Below are 15,781 nucleotides of genomic sequence, written 5' to 3' on the forward strand. Positions count from 1 at the left end.
GCGCCGCCTGCGCTCCGCACCTGCACGCTGCGCCCCGGCCAGCCGGACCCGGGCCCCGGCCGATGCATTCTCCCTCGCCGGTCTCGGGCACACGGGCACAGCCTGATGGGCAAGCCCCCGGGCGGACGCGCCTGGAGGGGGCAGGAAAGGCTGCCACGCACACGCCGCCAACTTTAACCCGGGAGACTGGGTCACACCCCCTTCCCCTCAACCTCTGCCCCTGCTCGGGAATCAGATTGTGGCAGCACTCCAAGTTATCCCTCCTCAGTCCGGTCCACAATTCTGATGCTCTCTTTGTTTAATGCGGGGAGGCCCTGGACACGCTGTGATTCTTTGGCGAGCGTGTCTCAAACACTTGGGGGTGGGGGAAGCAGAGGCTCTGGCTCTTCCTCCCACCTGGTTCTCCAGCTACTTTCCAGCTAAGCATACACACCCCATTGTTAAGTTCGAACCCCCTGGGTTTGGGTTTTGGGGAGGTGGAGGTGGAGCGGAGTTACTGCAGAAGCAAAGCAGTCCTGAATTAGCGCACCGATGGGCTTGTGAGTGTTTCCACCAGTATTGACTGATTCATTTCTACAAAGTCCAAAGATACCATGCCCTTCAACAGATAGAAGACAGCTGTCAAACACCATGGGATCCACATACAATGGTGATAGCACTCATCATCATAGTAAGTGTTGCTACGTCTGGAATTTGGAGCACACACTTATTCAGCAACTACGTACTGAGTGCCTACCTCGTACCAGGCACTGGGTAGGCACGGCAATAAACAGGGAGCGCAAACAGGCAAGATGCCTACTCTCAGGGGGCGCCAGCATAAACCACGTAGTCACCGCTAATGAATGTAATTACAAACTGAGATAAGGGATGGGGGAGGGGCGGAATGCTTCCGAACGAACCCGTGACAAAGGAATCAGACCAGACTGGTGGCGGTGGGCAGCTTTCCCTGAAAAAGTGACAGGAGCGAGATCTGGAGCAGGAGGAAGGGTTAAGTAGGCAAGTGGGAGAGGGAGGGCTGCCAGGCAGCCGCATGTGCCCCAGCAGGCCACAGAGAAAACCTGCAGGGCAGCACTGAGCAGCACTGAAGAGCAAACTAGAGCTGCAGAGTTCCTGCGTCAAGAGCAATCATCTCCCTCCACCGTTCATTCACAAACCAAGAGTGGATTCTTCCTTCCTACTTTCAGAGCCTCCCCAAAGATTCCCGGTGAGACAGGAGAAAAAGGAGTGGCAGGATTTACTTAGCATCCTGGCATTTATCATCCAGCCACTCTGGCTGGTGAAGCAGCTACATCCCATATGTACTTTTATCAGTCCTGTACATTGACTCGGATCATGCAGACAAGGAGGACCAAGGATCTTCGCTCCTGGCTCTATTGTCAGTGTTGCATGGAGACAAAAACCATTTATTTCCAAGACCTTTCTCAAACACAAAACAGGTGGCTTTTGTGGCATCTATGAGGCGGCTCTTCACTGCTGTTGTTGGTTATGTCCATTTACTAATGTCACCCTGCGTGGTTTTCTGAGTAAACTGAGTAGGACACTGAATTCTCTGCTTAATATAGCCAAATTCAGAAGAGTGATAAAAAATGACTTAATTTAGAGGGTTTACTCAAGACTCACTTTGGTTCATCATGGGCATGCCTGCACATAAGTTCTTGGGGCCAGATTTGAAGGGGGAGTTTGCAGTTCTCACCCCTATTGGATCTGTTATCCCCTTTTTGTAACTAGTATTTTTAACACTCCCCTTACTATATATATTTTTTTAATTTACGGATAATATTACCTACATATACGATTTTTTTTTTTTTGTCTTTTTTCGTGACCGGCAACGGATCGCAACCCTCAGTGTCGTGCCCGTACCGGACTGGGACCGGCAAAAGGGATCGCAACCCTCGGTGCTGCGCCCGCACCTCACTCAGCCAGTGAGTGGCTGGTCTGTATGTGGGATCCGAACCCTCGGCGGGAGCGCCACCGCACACCCAAGCGGCTCACTGTAGCAGTGCGCCACCGGGCCGGCCCTACATATACGATTTTTTAAAAAATAAATATAATGCCCTAATTGTATAATAAAGGAAAAGTAAAAGGAAAATAATTTATAATTAATGTGTATTTCAATAGGTGAATGGTATAGCACAGCTCTATTAGAAGACAAAATAAAGCAGTAAGATGCTAGCACCTATATGTATAAGCATCGTGAGTGAGAGAACCACAAGTGCAGACCAGTGTGAATGTGTAATATTAGCAACTCAAATGTCGAGATTGGTGTTGCCATGGGTGACATGATTTTATGAAAGGTTGAACAACTCTCGGTCAAGTTCCAAACACAATAAAGAGCAAAAGATTGGGCTAACTTTATTGATATGGGTGCATTTACCAGAATGTCTGCATTTAACATGTTAGCATTGAAAGTGACTATCAGTTCGTGTAGCTGGTTAAATGAAACTCAGACTCAGCAGTGGTCTCTATTCAATGAGCTTGAGATTCTGGATACTCCTAGTGTAATGGGTACAAAGAAATCCAAAGATGTATGGAAATAGGAGTGTTGGAGTGATTTTATCATGTGTAATCTGTACACTCAACCCCAAACTACATACCCCTGGAGGGCCCAGATGCCTATCTTTACACCAAGGCATTGAAAAGCACATTAGTGAGAACATGAGAAAAACTCTGTTGTGGCTGGATATGATGGTAGAGATGCTTGCACTGAGATGGATCCCTGATTTCTGTAACAGTGGGATCCTGGATGGCAATGGCCATGTGGGTGGGCTTAACTAGCAAAGACAAGGTAGATACATTTACTATTGTGGGCAGCAGAGGCACAGTAGTACTCAAAAGTCTTGACATATAGGGATATTTCATAGCAACCTTGGTGGCCCTAGGCATGAAATAGATGGGTAGACTTCTGAAATATCCCTTGATCTTTGTAGCAAGCAAAACTATAGTCATCTACCTGAAACCCGACTTGAGCCATCAAAATGAAAAGTCATCTTTCTCATCCAGTTCCCATACCTAAGCAAGTTCACACACACAGAGCCCCTTGATTAAAAGAGAAGCTGGTCCCCTTCAGAAGGACCTTGCACCATTGCTATGAATATATACTATAAATCTTCATCCAAGCCTTCTCCAAAGGAACCTGATGTCATTCACTATGGTGGCCAAGCACTTGGAAAAAGGAAATACCGAGACATTTCAGGGATTACTAGACACTTTCTGAATTAATGCTAATTCTTGAAGATCCAAAATACCATCAACCAAAGTGGGGATTTATGGTAGTCAGGTCATAAATGGCATTTCAACCCAAGTATGTAAATCACTGATGATTCAGTAGCTGTGCAGACCCGAACCATAGTTATTTTCTCAATTCTTGAATATATAATTAGAATAAACATACTCAGTAACTGGCAGAATTCCCACATTACTTCTATGACCCATAGAGTAAACGATATTATGATAGGATGGGCCAAGTGGAAGCCTCTGGAATCTCCTCTTGCTACCAGAATAGAAAGCCAAAAGCAGTATTTCATCCCTGGAGAAATATAGAAATTAGTGCTACATAAAGGTGTAAAATGTACAGAGGTGGTGATACTACCACATCCCCATTTAACTCACCTGTTTGTCCTATGCAGAAGGCAGATGGATCTTAGAGAATAACTATGAATTGCTGTAAATTTAATCAGATCATAATGCAAGTTGCAACAGCTGTTCTATATGTGCTATCTGCAACAAATCAACAGCCCTAGGCACCTGGTATACATCTATTGCTATGGCAAATGCTTTTTGATCTACTCCAATTTGCACCAAAAGCTATTTTCTTTTATATGGCAAGGCCAACAGTACACCTTTATAGTCATGTGTGTGGAATGAAAACTCTCCTACTCTGCCATAATCTTGTCTGCAGAGATCTTGATTACTACATTAAACATATCTAGCTGATTGAGCCTTATGAACAGGAAGTAACAAATACTTCAATGCCTTAATAAGACACATGTGAGCCAGAAAGTGGGCTATAAACCCCAAGAAAATTCACCACCTTAGTGAAGTTTCTGGAGGCCCAGTGACCTGGAAGATGTCAGGATATCCCCTCCAAGGTAGAAGATAAATTGCTGCACGTTGCACAACCTACCAGTAAAAAAAAGAGACACAATATTTGTTGAGCTTCTTTGGATTTTGGAAGCAATATATACCATATTTGAGTGTAGTGCTCTGATCCATTTACCAAGTAACCCATAAGGCTGGAATTTTTTTTTTAATTAGGAATAAAAGAAAAAGAAAAATGTGTGGCAGGACCTTATCCCCCAGAGGAATCCAGTGATATGTGAAGTGTCTGTGGCAAATAGGGATGTTATATGGAGCCTCTGGCAAACCTTAATAGAAGGGCCACAATGCGGACTGTGTTCATTTTAGAGCAAGCCATGCCCTCTTCTGCAGATAGCAATTCTCCATTTGAGAAACGGTACCTCGCTTGCTAACTGAATTTGAATAACTGGCCACGAGACATCAAAGAACTATGCAACCTCAGCTGCCCGTTATGAATTGGCTGTTATCTGACCCAACCATAAGACTGGGCATGCAAAAGAGCAGTTCCTCATCAAATGGAAATTGTGTGTGTGAGAGACTGAGCTTGTGCAGGTCAAGAAAGCTCAAGTTGCCTTAGCAGGTGGCTCACAGCTCTTTGACACTTTACTTCTGGTGTATTACCTCCTCATCTTCAACCTCATGGAGAATTTCTTAAGACCAGTTAACAGGTTTACAGACAGTTCTCAATATACTGGCACAAGCTGGGAGTGGTCTGTTCCAGCGTTACAAACCCAATAAAGAATGGCCCTGAGTACTGAGGGGAAATTTTTTCTCAGTGCAAGGAATTTCCATCAGCAGTGCGACGAGTGTCTACTTCATCTGGATTGAGAGATGGCCAGAGGTATAGATCTACACTCGTTCACAGGCAATTGCTGATGGTTTTACTGAATGGTCAGCAACTTGGAAAGAAAAAGATTGAGAGACTGGTGACAAGGATGTCTGGGGGAGAGGTATGCAGAAGAACCTTTCAGAATGGGCACAGAGTATGAGGATATTTGTGTCCCGTGTGAATGCTCACCATAGGGCATCCCTTCAGAGAAGGCTTTCAATGATCAGGTGGATGACACGTTTAGTGGAGTAGGCCTCTTTCTCCACCTAGCCATGGAGTCAGGAATGAAGGCTATGTACAGGCTCAACATCATTGGCTTCCCACAATAAGGCTAATATCTGACAACAGCAGAGATCACCTGTTGAGTTCCAATAGGGCACCATTTCCAGGACAGACTAGCCAGCTACCTGGTAGCAAATTGATTATATTGGACCCCTTCCATCATGGAGGGAACAGTTGTTTGTCTACTTGAGTAGATACATATTGTGGATAGGATTTGCTTTCTATGCCCACAATGTTTCTGACAGTACTACCATCCACGAACTTATGTTTTACCTTATTCACTGTTAGGATATTCTACACAATGTTACTTCTTTCCACAGAACTCACCTCACAGCAAAAGAGATGTAGCAATAAACTCATGCAACTGGAATTTACCATTCTTATCACATACCTCACCAGTTAGAAGCAGCTGACCTGGAAGGATGATAGAGTGGCCTACTGAAGACTGAGTTCTGGTGCCAGCTGGGAAATAACACACTAAAAAAAATGTTGAAGTTCCTTCTTATAGGATATAGTGTATGCTTTGAATCAGTGGTCAATAGGTAGTATTCTTTCTCCCAAAATACATAGATCCAAGAATCAAGGGGGAACGGGAAACAGCAGTGTTGGTGGTGGTAGAAGTGGTTCTTCTCATCATTACACCCAATAATACACTCGCACGGTCTTCTTTTCCGGTGCCTGTACAGTTTTTTTTCTTTGGTGGCAGGGAGCCACTGGCCAGTGCAGGAAACCGAACCCTTGACCTTGGTGTTACAAGGCCAGGCTGCAACCAACTGAGATAACTGGCCAGCCTTTTTTTTTCTCAGTGCCTGTAACTTTGAGCTCTGCTAGTTTGGAGATCTTACTTCCCAACAGAGGAATGTTTCCACGAGGGATCACAGTTATGGTTTTATTGAATTGGAAGTTGTGACTGGTACCTGGCCACTTTGGGTTCCTTGTGCTATGGAAACAACAGGCAAAGAAGGGGTTGCTGTTCTGGCTGGGGTGCTTAATTCCAATTACTAAGAAGAAATAGGTTTGCTGCTATACAATGGGGACAGGGAGGACTGTGTTCTGGATTTTCTGTGGTACCTCTTAGCGCTTCCATGTCTTACAGTAAAAGTTTATAGAAAGCTACTTTATGTAATTTTTTTATTTTTTTTATTTTTATTTATTTATTTTTTTTTCCTTTTTGTCTTTTTTCGTGTCCGGCAACGGATCGCCACCCTCAGTGTCGCGCCCGTACCAGACCAGGACCGGCAACGGGATCGCAACCCTCAGTGCTGCGCCCACACCTCGCTCAGCCAGTGAGCGGGAACCGGTCTGTATGTGGGATCCGAACCCTCGGCGGGAGCGCCACCACACTCCCAAGCGGCGCACTGTAGCAGTGCGCCACCGGGCCGGCCCTATGTAATTTTTTTAAAAAATAAGAATGAAGAAATGGATTTAGACTCTATAGGAATTAAGATTTGGGTTATTAAAAAAGGGCCTCTCTTCCAAGCTTTTAGTTCTGATAACTCTAACCTTTTGCCTTTATTCCCAAGTCCTAATGGTGATAGCTGCTTCTTAAAATTATTGTCTCTGTTTCCTTTTTGTTTTCTTAGCCCTACAACACTTGTTTAAGCAATTCCCCACATTAAATTATTTCTGTTAAAATAATGTGCTTTGATAATAATCATATACATTGTATATTGACAAAATAAAAATTTAACGACAAAAAAAATAAAAATAAAATAAATAAAATAAAATAATGTGCTTTGTTTTTTTCTGACCAGATCCTGACTGATACAACATAATTGTATTCCTAGAATAAGAAAAATCACTGAATATTAAAACTGTTTAAAACAAGACAAAACAAAAGCATTATATATACAACGTGTTAAGTTCCAGGCTGAAATAATTACAAACATATTTTTTGTCTACATGAATATCCAGTGGGACACTTGAAAGTCCACAATGCAGGACACCTAGCATCTCTAATTTCTACCCAACAAATGTTTGGAACATCCCCATTCTTTATAACAACCAAATTCCAAAAATATTCTCTAAGGAACAACCTTGAGAACAACTGTACTATAGCGACTATCACCTATGATTTTAGTAAATCCACCCAATATACTATATCATATTTCACTATGGTTGTCTTATTTACTTGATTTATGTTTTTTAAAATTTTATAAATATAAATACACACCTAAATAAATGTGTATGTCTATATATCCATGTATTTTATATGCATAAATATATATACACATATATATGACTATGTGTATATAAAACATGTAAACATATGAATATATATCACTGTCGTGGATGTCGTGGTGTGCCACCCAGTTCCCACTTTCAGGACCAAAGCCCTTATTCTTCCAACTGCTGAGAGTGTTGCTTCCCTCAGGTGTTGCCCTCAGTCAAAAGTAACTACCTCACCCAAGGTTACAACCCCTCCCTGGGGGCTATTCATATCCAATGAAAGTGAGGGTGCAAAGGCCCAGCTCCTTTGCCTCAATTCAGGAGATTTAAATCTCCATGAAGATTTCTTAGCTCCAGAGCTCCCTCTAGGTTCAGCTGAGGCCTTTGCTGCATCTCAGATCAGCTTCGAGCTCCCTCTAGGATCAGCTGAGGCCTTTGCTGCATCTCAGATCAGCTTCGAGCTCCCTCTAGGATCAGCTGAGGCCTTTGCTGCATCTCAGATCAGCTTCTCCCTCTACCCAGTCCTGCTTCCCTCATTCCCCACTGGGGTTGTTCCTAAAAACATGCTCCAATACATCTCCTGCCTACAATTCTCCATCTCAGAGACTGTTCCCTGAGGAGCCCAACCCAATATGATCAGATATTTTGACTTTACACCAGTGATTGAGTTAGTTCATCCCGTGTTGTAAATAAATCAGAACCACCTTCCTGGCCTGTGTACACATCACAAGCAGAGCTGTGTACATGTTTGCTGAATGAGGTTAAAACTTGATGAGGCTACCTCACTATCTCAGGATGGAAACTTTTCTATTTGGAAGGTACTGTGGCCCTTGATTGAATCGTTAAGCTGTAGGAGGTCCGAGGGCATTTTAGGGGTATCAGATGATCCTCACAAAACAAAACCAAGGGCCTACGAATCTAGGCTAAGGAGATTACAAGATTTCCTCAATGTGATTTTTATAACTTTGTTTCTGTAAGCACTATTTCTGCACAGTTCCTAGATTTTAAAAAGCCATAGAATTTAAATTTGTACCATCAGTTTAAAAGTCGCTTTTCCAGGGGGAGAAGATGAAGTATTAAATAGATCATATTATATGAGTCAACAACATGTAAAACACTTACAACAGTACCTGGTACAAAGTTCAAGGTGACTATTAGCTACATGTCTATGATATTAAAATGTGAAAAGATGGCATCCTAGAGTAGAAGGAATATGGTAAGTTTTTTAAATCAATATTACAAAGTTATCTTGAGTGTTGACTTGTTGAAATTTATGTTCTTTAGCCCAGGGAATGCCTTCTTTGGCTCTTGGTCTTTACTTTCCTTGACTTTCTACCACACTTACCATCACTATCATGCAGTTAAGTACTTTGCTGCTTTATTTGCTACTATCATCTATTCTCTTTAATTGTTTTATGAGTATCAGTCTTCTGTAATTCCTCATATTTTATTGTGTAAAATATGTTGTTTCCCTCATTATATCATAAACTTCTAGTGGGCACTAGCCACGCCTTATACTTCTTTAGTACCCCCTATAGCGCTAGCTACTAAGTATAAATTTAAGAAATAATGGCAAGCTGTCTAATTTTGAAAGCATGTAAGTGGAGATAATATTAGTTGGCAGTTCTACTCAATCTATACTAAGGTTTTTTTCTTTAAACACCTACTCCACATTCCACCTCTTAACAAAAGTGTAAAAATCAGCAACACACAAAAAAGTATTTTTCAGAAGTAGAACAAGTAGAAAGAGGTAACTTATGATGATGATTTAGAAAGGAGGTGTTTGAATTTTTCCTGTGAGACATTGCTAAAATGATATTGAGTTTGCTTTGGGTTAAAACTTCCATTTTTTATTTTTTTTCTGTGGTTTTTAAAATTCTATTTTATGTTTTCATCTTCTTTAGATAGCTTTTCTAGGAAAAAGAAATCAAAGAAAACAGTGGACTGTGGAAAGTAAGACTCGCCTTAGAATACAAAGGGATGGACTAGAAAGGAGAGAAGAGAAGCTGCCAAGAAATGCCAAGGAAGGGCAGTAGGTAACGGCGTCAAGCTGCAGTAAAGGAAAAACCCTGGTGGAGCATTTTAACACATGGTGGTGGCAGTCCTTCAACTTCACGGGGACAGTTGAGAATCAGAGGGACAATTTTCAATCTTCCTCCAGAACAATGATTATGCAAATTCACAAAATGTATTAACTACCCCACTCTCTTCTCCTTCACAACCAACTTCTCAAAAGAGATGTCTCTTTTTTTCTTATCTCCACTTCCTCATCCCCACAGCTCACTCCAGCTGGTGCCCCTGAGCCCACTCCCAAAACCACAGCGACTCCAACCAGCTCCACGCAGGTCCGTCCTGACAATGCTTTGTCTTGGGCCCACCGTGTCTCTCCTGATCTCCAGACCCATCCAACTGCCTACTTTTCTCTCAGATGTCTCAGAATCAATATTCAGCATGTCCAAAGAGGAATGAACAATCTTACCCCAAATGCACTCCTCCTTCTGCGTTCCCCCATCAGGAAATGGCACCAGCGTGGACCCTGTTTGGTGGAAGAACCAAAGCTGAGGCTCATCCTCCACTCCTCCATTTCTCTCTCACCTCTCACATCCTGCCAATTACCAAGTCTGGTCAATTCTCTTTTCTTTATATCTCTTAAATTTGTCCCCAGTTCTGATTTTCTAGAACCTCACTTTAGACCGGTGTTAATATTTATCTGCCTTATCGGAACAACCTCCTGGCTGGTTTCCCTGGATCCATTCTCCACTCTAGAGGCAGAACAATCTTTCTAAAATTCAAGGCTGATCTTGTCACAACCCCTTCAATGGCTTTCCATTGCCTTCAGGCAATGTACAAACACTTTAGCATGCATGGTGTTCTAGGTCTTTCTCCCTCCCCACTCAGCATTCTTCTTGCAGGGGAGCCACACTGCTCACCTCTGGGGGTGCATTCACATCCTAGTCTATGTGAATGACGCCTGCTAGAGTAGTGCAGTGCACATCCTGTGAGACGAAACATGACCGCCTTGCCCGTCACCCTTTACATACAGTGCTAATAGCAGCTACCCTGATGCATCTTATTTCTTCGTACTCTAAGTCTTTGCATATTGCTGTTTCCTGTCCATAATTTCATCCATCCTCATGTCATCTTCTTCTGGTTAATCCTATTTGTCCTTCAGATCTCAGTTTAGATATCACTTACCCAATCAATTTTCTCTTAATCACTCCACCTCCCAAGTTTGGAGGAGGAGTTTCCCTAAGGTTTATGTCCAGTACCCTCTGCTAACCCCTATTGTTCCTTGATCTTATAATTGCCTGTTTACTTTCCTGTCTCCTCTTTTAGGGTAGGGACTGTGTTTAATTCACCTTTGAGTCTCCAGTTCATTGTATAGTATTCAGCACATGGTAGGGGCATAGTAAATATCTTTGAATGTATGCAACTGTGAGTAAATCATTTAACTTAGCTAAACCTTAGTTTATCACTAGCTAAATAAGGCTAAGGATGCCTGTCCTCAGTACCGTACAGAATCATATAACAAAATGTATATGAAAATGCTTTGAAAGGTCCGGCCCGGTGGCGCACTCCATAGAGTGCGGCGCTTGGGAGCGCAGCGGCGCTTGGGAGAGTGCCCGCCGAGGGTTCGGATCCCATATAGAGACCAGACCGCTCACTGGTTGAGCGCGGTGCGGGCGCGACACTGAGGGTTGCGATCCCATTACCGGTCACGAAAAAAGGAAAAAAGAAAAAAGAAAATGCTTTGAAAGGGCCGGCCCGGTGGCGCACTCCATAGAGCGCGGCGCTTGGGAGCGCAGCGGGGCTTGGGGGAGGGCCCGCCGAGGGGTCGGATCCCATATAGAGACCAGACCGCTCACTGGTTGAGCGCGGTGCGGGCGCGACACTGAGGGTTGCGATCCCATTACCGGTCACGAAAAAAGGAAAAAAGAAAAAAGAAAATGCTTTGAAATATGGAAAGAAATATGAGGGCACTTTGAAAAGTTGTGGGAAAACAGAATTAAAAGATAATACAAATCTTTCCATGAACTTTTTGAGTACCTTTGTACACAGATGAGAGAGAGAAAGACAGAACAATTGGTATGGCATTATCTTAATGAAAAAGTGACAAGGAATGGGATGGTTCTAAAGACAGAAAGGCATGAGAAACACCTTTCCCACGCTATCATGTGTGAGACCTAATGCCTATGCTTCTGAAGCCAGCACAGACTCTGTGTTTTATTCCCGACCAAGAATGAGCAGCCAGAATGCTTCAAAAGATAGGACGGGTGGGGAATAAGAAATGTAGTAATGAAGCATGGTATCAGTTCTTCAAAGGGTCACGTAACTGGTGCTCTATATTAATGTATATATCACATATAAATATATATCTTAGTATACATATTAAGATATATACCTTAATATTTCTTTCTTTAACACCAAGTTGCTGATATTTACCAATTTTTAAAAATTTAATTAAAAAAGACCAAGTTGCTGAAAATGGTGTTCCAAGGGCTCAGGAAGTTGCAGGATAAACACAGCCCTTCTTCCTGGGGCATCAATTTTATTTGATGATTCAGGGAGTTAAGTCATTTCATTTGGTAATCTGAAGCAGTATTTTCATATTTACGTAAACGAGGGTATAGACTATGACATTTGCATACATCTTTTAAATAAACTTGAGACTTCAAACATTTTATGTTTGCAGTCTCCATACGATCTCCCTCTATTTATCCCCCACCAAACCTTCACACTCCCCACCTCTAGGAATAAGTCTTTACTCACTGATGCTGTTTGAGGGGGCTGAGAAAAAGTTTAATAACTACCGCTTCTAGAAGTGTGGTAGGCAGATTCTCTCCATGTGATACCCTGGTCACCAGGGAACCCTGTTGAGAGTTCCCAGAAGAAAGCCCTCACCAGATGCACCCCTGTGGGTGTGGACTTCCCAGCCTATACGAAGCTGTGTATCAGAAAAGGATCATGTTTCTTCTGATGATGAAGCAATAGAAGCTGACAATGAGGGTGATATTGAATCCTGTGACCAAGAAACTAAAATACTATTAGAATCAAGTGTTGGGACTAATCTGGGCTGAGCAGATGCCATGGCTAAAATCCTTAACAGCAACAACAACAACAAAAACTACTAAAAATAAACCCACCATTGTGGTCCAAAACAAAGAGCTAGAAAAGGAAAAAGAAAAGTTAAAGCCAGAAAGATTACAGAAAAGAAAACAGCTAGAATTGGGAATGGGAAATTGTGTGCAGGGTAAAACCACATGTTGTCACAGACAAAGAAACAGAGGGAAATATTCGGAGAATTGCAATGAGGGGCGTTGTGCGGTCATTTAATGCTGTTCAGAAGCATCAAAAGAACATTGATGAAAGGTTAAAGAAGCTGGAGGTTCTAGCAGAAAGCATGCAGCTGTTTCCAGCGTTCTGAGAGGAACAGATGAAGTCCAAATGAGAAAGTTTACCCAGGAAGAACCCAAAAGCCAAACAGACTGAAGGGAAATCAGAAGCAGGCCCAGGCCGGAGGATCCCACGTGATGATTTCATGGCGGGAGCATCTGTGAACGACTGGGACAAGGGAACTGATGGGCCAGATAACAGCAGACCCGGATCTGCAAGTCACTCCAACACATGGAGAAATATAGGGAACACAATTTACAGTCATTTTATTGTCCTAGAAAAATACTTCATGTTCTGACAGTTGGGGAATTATAAGTGTACCATTTGTAAGAAAGACAAAAAAAAGACTTTTACTTTTACCAGCTTTGGTGTTCCCCCTTTTCACATAAACTTTGTTAAAATTATATTTTTAGCCCTTGTATAATTTGAAGCATTGTTCTTCCAAACATTTGTAAAAAGAAATATTTCTGCTTGGCCAGAGAGATATGTATTTTGCCAGGATCGTTACACATTTACATATTGGTCATGTCTATTGGTATATTGTTTCGATATCACCAATGTTTTAGAAATGCAATACAAATTTATAATTAAAATGAACTCTTTGAAGTTAAAAAAAAAAAAAAAAAAACTTTGGGAGGCTTCCATGCTGTCAAAATGAAACAAAGACAGAAACATGGCCCCAAACCCTTCAGCAAATGTAGCTGGTACACTTACATACCTACATCAGGGGCCAAAGGTTTGTGGGTCTGTTCTTTGTTCATAGCTTGCCCATGAGACCAGTAAGCAATTTTGTAAATATTGGTCACTGATTCCCAGAAGGATCAAAAATATTTTAATGCAGAGGAATCAGTACTGACTTACCACTCCACAGGGAAAATTCTAAATTCATTTCCCATTGATGTTTGGCCAGTGGTATCATGATCTTTTTCTATAAAGGTCAACGCGGGAAGGGAAGAAAGGGACCAACATTTAGTTAGTCTCTATCATGCGCCAGGCACAGTGTCAGGTGCTGCAAGTTCCCTCACCTCCTCACCACCCCAGACACATCTACTCCTGCCCTCCTTGGTATGCTGTCTGTACCTTATATAAGCTCTTACTATTGGACATCCAACTTTAAATAACAATGATTTGTTTTTCTCTCACTCTACTGTGAACTCGTTGAGGCCAGGGCCCATTTCAAATTCATCTTTTTATCTCAAGTAACAGTGCCTGGTTACATAATATGCCCTCGGTTAAGTTTTTATTAACTGAACTAAAGTTATCTCTTCTAACGTGTACAATGTCATTAAGAAGTTGTGCTTTCATACTCAAAAGGTGAGCTTCTGTCTCTAAATCATCTTGTACGTGTTCATCGTCCACTAAAGAAATACAAAACATAGAAGTTATGTCGTCATTTTTGCTATGTTTTCAGATCCTGGAACATTTCCAAGTAGCCCTACTGACCCCTGACCAAAAAAAAAAAAATCTCAGGATCACTCTATTACATCCACCAGATGCTTTTTATTATCTTTGCAAAGCACTCTTTTCAATAATATCTTAAGTAATCTGTAAAGTAGACCTTTAAAGTGAATTACTAAGTGTAAATGTCCCCTATTTCAGTGGCTTTAAGGACCTAAGTTACACTGTTCATAGAGGATTAAATATCATGCATCCTGAATTTCTAAGTCTATAGCCTCACAATGGTGTTTTTTTCCTCACCAAATCCAATGTAATCAAAACATAGAAATTTCTTCTTCTCATCACTGTGCTGTAGATTACATAAGAAGTGTGCACTGTATTTATGCACACACACACACACACACACACACAAGCATAGAAGAGAAAAAATAATTAGAGAGTAAGGGATTCATCAACACCCTGATTTAGAACCAGTTCAAATATGTAAATTCCAAAGTTTGAACCTAATCCAACTCCTCTCAAGTTCAAATTCACTTGACATTTGGTATATTGTGATTTCCTGTTTTCGTAGAGGAACATTTTCAAAACTGGTTCAATAAGCTCTTTGGACAGTGTCTAACTCCTATAATGCAAGATTTGGAACATTTAGTGGTAAATGAGTAAGGAACATATGCAATACATTTCTTAAGATGTGCATATTTTCAAAAACTCAAGGGGGGAAATACTTGGCTAAGTCTATCTGTGGTTTCACTGAACACTTGAAAGTTAATTAATGACATTCAGAGACACAAAGATACAGCTGGGTTTTTCCATCCAGTCTGCAGAATATGTAGCTGTTAACCAGTGATGATAGAGCCCATAGGAAAGTACCCTTAATTTTTGTAGAAACAGGAAAGAATTAAGATTTATTGTCTGGCACTTTGGTGGTTGGAAGCAGCATTAGCAAGGAAATCAAAATAAAGCAAAAGAATCCCAAAACGTGCTTGAGTGTTTTACAGTTACTATTTCTCTGCTGTGTAATTGCCAGTTCGTGGCCCATTGTGGAAAATATGCTGGCAAATATCTAATCCACCAAATAGCTCACTGGCAAGTCTCTAGAAGCATTGCTGAAGCTCTACAAAAGCTCTTATTGGCATGCAAAAACTTTGATCTAAGTAAAGAAGCACTTAGAATACTGCAGGTGGGGTTATAGAGCTCTAATTCTTCAAGCCGACAGCCTAATATATTCCTGGCTAAGAGCTCCCTACCTTCACTCCGGAACCAAAGTGACTCTGGGAAGGCACAGGGGTGTCTCACAGTTTTCAGGAATAAATCAACATCCGTTAAGTGCTGCTACTTTCCTTCAGGGTATCCACTGAGTCTACTGAGCTTCTTCAGTCTTCTGCATATGCTGTCCACCTTGACTCCATTACCACCAGAAAGAACTTGCAGTCATGGAGTTGACACCACTTAACCAATCTCAGCTCGGATACAGTCAGAAGCATGTAGTTATTGCTAAGGGGTTCATTTTAATTTGATAACTTCGTGTGGTTGAATAAAATTGAGATCTCATTATCAAAGGATGGAAGAAAAAGGAAATTAGAAAACAGGAAGAAAATATAAATAGATTTTGTTCTAATAATTTTTCATATT

General features: G+C 41.7%; 1 pseudogene; it reads left to right on the plus strand.

Annotated features, from left to right (window-relative positions):
* LOC103587118 overlaps window positions 1-13,049 on the plus strand; it is a 27,679-nt pseudogene extending 14,630 nt beyond the window's left edge.
* Window positions 13,050-15,781: the final 2,732 nt, after the last annotated feature.

The sequence above is a fragment of the Galeopterus variegatus genome, unplaced genomic scaffold, assembly GCF_000696425.1.
Source record: "Galeopterus variegatus unplaced genomic scaffold, G_variegatus-3.0.2 Scaffold420, whole genome shotgun sequence".
In the NCBI taxonomy this organism is placed as follows: domain Eukaryota; kingdom Metazoa; phylum Chordata; class Mammalia; order Dermoptera; family Cynocephalidae; genus Galeopterus; species Galeopterus variegatus.